The sequence below is a fragment of the Lepisosteus platostomus genome, chromosome 27 (genome assembly GCF_059453375.1).
Source record: "Lepisosteus platostomus isolate fLepPlt1 chromosome 27, fLepPlt1.hap1, whole genome shotgun sequence".
Lineage (NCBI taxonomy): Eukaryota > Metazoa > Chordata > Actinopteri > Semionotiformes > Lepisosteidae > Lepisosteus > Lepisosteus platostomus.
Window position 1 is genome coordinate 2,074,077 of NC_142637.1, and position 6,000 is coordinate 2,080,076.

Genomic DNA, 6,000 nt, shown 5'->3' on the forward strand with positions numbered 1-6,000 from the left:
GCCTCTTCTTCCTGTCTCCTGACATCTGCCAAGTCCAGCTGACACAATGTTCTGCCAGCGAAAAACCACATTCCTTCAGCCCCAGAACAGATCAGAAACACATATGTAATTAAAAGGTTCTTCTTTAATTTGCCGGACATGTATTTTTACTTTCAGACAGTTTTAAGAGAAAAGGCAGTTTCTCATTTCACACAAGAGTTTGGCGATTCCAGAGAAAAGTCTTTGCTCTTTTGTTTTTATTTGGAGGTACTCTTCCAACGGTCCTACAGCAATGACAACCACAGACAACAACGCCCTCCCAGGGGGGGGTGTGAAATTCAGAAACATTTATGCCACAGCGCACAGTATCACAGACAACTGTGCATCCACTACAGCTCCAGTCCTTCTGGGATTTCTCCATCTGTCCATTTTCTAATCGCTTCTTCCAATACAGGGCCAAGGGGGAGCTTCTTCAGGTGTGCTCCACAGCGGAAATGTTGTGTTTTCTTTCTTCTCTTTTCAGCATGGAATAAACCTATTACTTGTTCCATGGCACTATAACGGCTGGCTTAGGCGGGCCTGAGACAGTCGGGGGATCCTGTTCTACAATGACTGAAGACCATCTGCTTCATCCAAGCACAATCCCAGATTAGCTGCGGTAAGTGGGATCCACTGGGCAGGACAGGTGATGCTAAGCATCTTTCCTTGCTGGTTTACCAACTGCCAGCGCTACCGACACCTACAGCCTACACGAAAACACCCTGCTCTTTTACCACTCCACCTGTTAATAACAACAAACCCATCTATTTAAAAGGTATGCTGAATCATGCAGCTATCTTTAACAGGTGGAAATATAGACATTTTGCATTTAAAGGCAATCGCCTCTGCTTTCCACTGGTCTAAGAATTCACTGTGTCCCACGAAACAGCTTTTCCATCCAATCAGCTTCTACAGGAGAAGGAAGGAAGAGGACGTCTTTTGAGCTGCTCTTGTTGTCCACAGCGCATGACAGGAGGATCGGTGCCAGATGGGGGAACAGTGGCTAATCTCGACCCTGCCCCTGGCACAGCTGGCACAGCTGGCTGCTCACGTGACCCACGAGCGGGGGTCACAGAGTTCACTCAGCGCTCTGAGTCTTTACTGGCTGACCAATTCAGGAGTCGCAAAAAACACATAATATAGAGGCACTAAGACATACTGCAGCAACCCTGAAGTGTTTTTAAGAAGTGTTTTCCAGGACAGTGCGGGGTAAGAGGTCTGCAAGCAGTCTGGCGCTGCACACTCCAGGTAAAATAAGATGTAAGATATTTCAGTTCAATTCAAAATACGCCATTCATTCCCAGGGGGGCAATTGAAGACTGAAGAAAAAGTGCTCCGAGAATGTGTACAGAGCCACTTGAGCAATCTGAACAGAAGAAAACTCACAAGCTGAACCTGATGCACTGAAGCCAAACAACTCAGCTGAACCAAGTCAGTCTCCAAAACTGACTAGGAGCAAACCCCAGAAGGGTTTTAGCCTAACCTGAGGCATGCCCTGTTTGCCAGGAGGCATTTTAAGCCCAGATGACATTCCCTTGATACCCCCCCAGGGGTGCAGATGTCAGGATGCTCCGAGCCAAGAGCAGCAGTGCTGTTCGGTGATTTTTTTCTCTTTTCCTAAGAGCGGTGTGCCACCAGGGACAGAGCTGCGCCAGTCTGCAGCCAGGTCTCCGGCCAGAGAAACAGCAGGCTGACCGAGCGCTCCGCGGGAAATGGCTGCCACATGCCGTCTGCGGCTGGATTGTATAGAGTCCAGAGGCACAGACAGATGTTTGTTGGGACCTCGTGGCAGTAAAGGGCACAGAATTCGGGGGCACATGTGCCGTGCCTGGGAGCAGGACACGATACACATGGCCACGGATCACTGCAGGACTGCTCAGACAGGGGAGGGAGGAATCTGGAGCCCAGACTCCTAACATTTTCCAGCTGCCCTTCAAACAGTTCAGCAAACTTGGGACTTTTTTTAGAAATCAACCTCTAGGGGTCTCATTCGACTAGGAACTCCTGTGAGCTGTCAAGCTCTCTGGTGCCAAGCTCGGATTATTCTGATTTAACATTTGCTGAAGCAGTGGTGTTAATTAGGTAATCTGTGAGCTAATGAAATTGGTGACAGACTATCCAGCACAGAAAAGCCCCTTTCATGCCCTAGAATTAATACATGGAAATTCTACACTGACCTGCATTGTAATTTGAGGCCCAGTGTTAATCACCGGAAACGATTTATATCATGGATTTAGCCATGGACTTATGTGTGAGGATTTTTTTATATCTGCTTACTAAGAGCACAGTGGCTCCAATGTACTTAAGACCCTTCACCTGTTAGTCTATTAGGAAAGGGCTTGCCGCCATAGAAACTGAAACTTTGAATACATTGACACCTATCCATTAGCGAGCTCAATTTCTTTATTTTGGTAAAGCACAAATATCCCAATCAATGGGTCGAGCTTACTTTTGCATGTGTTTACTACAAAGTGTACGCCTCTGCTGTACTGCACCTCACTTGGAAGTAGCAAAATAAGTATTTTAGAATTTCTCCTTACTTGTGCAGTATTTGGTACGTCAGTACTTCACATGAATCATTTATACTGCAAGTGCTCTTTAAAAGAAGATCCTGGGGGATCTCAGGCAAGACAACTCAGGTCACCTTCCAGACAAAACGGACTGTTCCATTCCCTGAGATGGGTGAAGGGGGGGTTGCATACTGATCTTAATGGAATGGGTACACCTTCTAAAGATCACTTGAACCTTATTTTTATATAATACATTTATTAAATTCTAAAGACTTTCTAGGAAAATAAAATCAATCTTAAGGCAACTTCAAATTCTCAGGACAGCTAGAATCTAAATGCCTCTCCCCCCCACCCAATAACTGACTTCTCAGGAGGAGAGGCGGCTTAAAACGAGGTTTAACTTTGAAAAGAAAAATACAAGTTGAAGGCACTATGAATGTGTTTTAAAAAACTACACCTGCTTCACTTGCAAATATATCGGTTGTCTTGTTTACTGCATGTTTATGTGCCCTTGGAGAATATTCCACAGAAGGTCTGGGTGGATACAGAAATGCAGCTAAAGGCCTTCTGCACAGTTATTTGGAAAATTCCAGAAATGTAAACACTTCAGAATTGCACACGGAAACCGTCCAGTTGGTGCGGCGGAGGTTGTAGGTTCTGGACTGGCAATAAAGTCTGCTTTGTTTTCATAATCTTGACACCCGTGTCCCAAACAAAATACAGATTTCATCAACTCGGAACAAAACCGCTGGGCTAATTGTAAAAAATAAAATAGGGAAAACCGAATTCTTCACATAACAGAAACACATGTCCCTTCTAGAAACCTTATAGATTTCAATCCCGTCAAAAACAACCTACACTGTGTTATTTGAGAAACACTGAATGCTCTAAGAATCAAACAGGAATGCTGTGAGGTTTAATAAAACTGCACACAAAAAGGTATTAAATGTATGATAACTATTTGGAACGTTAGTCATCAACTGAAAGATCCTGCTACACATATGAACCGGAACTCGCTAAATGCATGCTGTGCCACAACTTCAGGGTTGAAATTTGTAATATTAATGTCACCAAGCTGCCAAACTCTCTACTGTCGTTCTTCAAGGACCTGACTTCAAACGACAGCTCAGGCGGACCACTGATCAGCAGGGATCACGCTAAGGTCAGTTCAAGGAAGTCAGGCAAGTTCATTTTTGAAAGTTTAGTCCTGTTTGACGTTATGTAACGGGTTTTCCGGTCGTTAATTTTACTGGAAAGTAATTTCTTTCATTTTCGGTATTCAAAAGGGAGCTTTTTTTTTTAATTTCACCTCGACTACCCCGCAACACGCGAATCGTAGGTGCTACACTCAGCAACTGTGCCACATCCCCATGGTCTCCGTTAGTTCTCAAGAGAAGATGATCGTGATCATAAACACCTACTGTATCGATCACATGTCGCTGTTCGTACTGTAGCTTTCGCCTGGTCTTTCAAAGAAAGATCTGCGACAATTTTACCTGCGGATTGCAAACCATACAGTACGTGCAAAACACACAAAAATAATCCACTGGGTTAAGCCAGTTTGTGGTTTAGGTGTGAACAGAACTGTAGAACGACTCACTAGAGTCTATTTTCTTGTCAGGTCGGACTTGCAAACCAGGCAAATCCCAAGAGTAACCATGTGCACAGTGCGGACAGGCAGCTGCAATACCGCAGCCGGGACACTGAGGCGAGATTCAGGTGCAACTTCTTTCTACCTGATCGATTTCAGTTTCAGAAAACAGGGTTATAGCATTCATTTCTGCACAAAACCCCATCCGTTACCTTTATTGGTTTTGGAGCGCGAGGACAACGCGCGCCTCTGGCTGCCCTACAAACTAAATAGCACGTGGAATTCCAGTCTTCATAAAAACGGATAAAAAACGACCAGAGTGAATTTTCCCAGTATTTTTAGTTTTCCTATAGTCTTGCCATGATTCTTTGCCATGAGTATGCACGATTTTTTCGTGATCTACAATACCGACACCTCTAATTTACCGCCGTTTTACCTCGCCTTAGTATCTCAATGTGCGTTTGAAGCGTTTGACAATAAAAACACACTCGACCCGTTACACGAAAGCAATTCAAACCAAGGACGGAGACGATGTGGACCCGCCACCCTCCAGTCCAGCCACAGGCCCAGTCGTCGGACAGTGACGTTCACACCCAAACCCCAAACCGCTTAACCCAGTGGATCATTTCCGTGCGCTTTGCACGCGTGGGGTGCCGTCCGCTGCGCCACGCTGCAGCTCTGCGCAAGAGGACCCTCTCTGCACAGCCGCGGTCGCACGGAGGCGGTTGTGTGCCGGCGCAGTTCCCGCACCAGGAGAGCCCGGTCTGTCGGCGGGTTCATCCCGAACGGTTCCCATTCCCATGCCGGCGCGCGCCCGCGCTGGAGCGGCGCCACGTGACCCAGACTGCCTGGCAGCGCGCACACAATTATGCGCCGCTAATTAAATTCAACTTTTGTGTGTGCGAGGTCTCAGCAGGTCACAGACATCTACCACCCCACATGAATGGCACTATTGTAGAAGTCAATCATTTTTTTCTCCGCACCGGTTTTTTTACCCCCATTATTTCAGGGTCAGTTTTTATTCATTCGGGATCTCGTTGTTTGGAAAAAAGTATCGAGTCGTCAAGAAATACACATAAATCGCATGGGAGTGTACTGTATACAGAGGACATATCTCGAAGACAATTGTAATGCAATATTGTAAAATGCCGAAAAAAAGCCGTTTTCAAAAATATAATAACCGTGACTTTTCAACAGTTATACAACGCTAGAGACAGATATTTCAGATAATAAATGCATTTTTAATATTAAACGCATTCGTAGAGTATGTCAACATTTAGCTATTCAACGAGCACTTCAGAGTACAAAATGGTATTCCTTATTTTTCTAAGGCAGTTGCCCACAGACGGTTCCATAGCGATAGTAAAATCCCCAAATATAAGCATAATATTTACTTAAATTCCAGTTCTAAACTTTGCCAGCTTTGTGACTTGCAGTGATATATTAGTGATATATAAAATAACTACAAATACTGTCAACGACACCCGTAAAGTTCAGAACCAAAATCTACCGTAACACTGTGAAACAAAATGTTTTATGTGTTTGTCACAAACCAGCATCGTATCCTAACACTTTTAACCAACTCATCAAAAAAATGCATTTTAAATGTTTTATTATTATCTACTGACAGCAATCTAGGTCGCTAACACAACAGGGGAAATTAATTGCGTGCACCTTATTCGTCTTCAGTCCTCTCTGGAGCAGCAGGTTGCTACAGTCCCTACGCCAAAGCTACAGTCTGCTCCGTTCGCCTGGACAGATCCCCGCTCTGCTCTCCTCCACGCACAGCGCCAAGACCGGAGCAGCTCTGCCTGTCTGGAGCCGAGCGAGCTTCTGAGGCCGAGAGCAGGAAGTGAGCAGTAATAACAGCGGCACCGCGTG

At 45.2% G+C, this 6,000-nt stretch overlaps 1 protein-coding gene across 2 annotated transcripts in view; it reads right to left on the reverse strand.

Annotated features, from left to right (window-relative positions):
* adamts10 (ADAM metallopeptidase with thrombospondin type 1 motif, 10) overlaps positions 1-6,000 on the reverse strand; it is a 59,625-nt gene extending 53,625 nt beyond the window's left edge. The window contains exon 1 of one of the 2 annotated variants that reach the window (XM_088621782.1): positions 5,794-6,000. The gene's annotated coding sequence lies outside the window, so the exon portion shown is untranslated. The remainder of the gene's footprint in view (positions 1-5,793) is intronic. The other variant, XM_088621781.1, reaches the window with a different exon arrangement.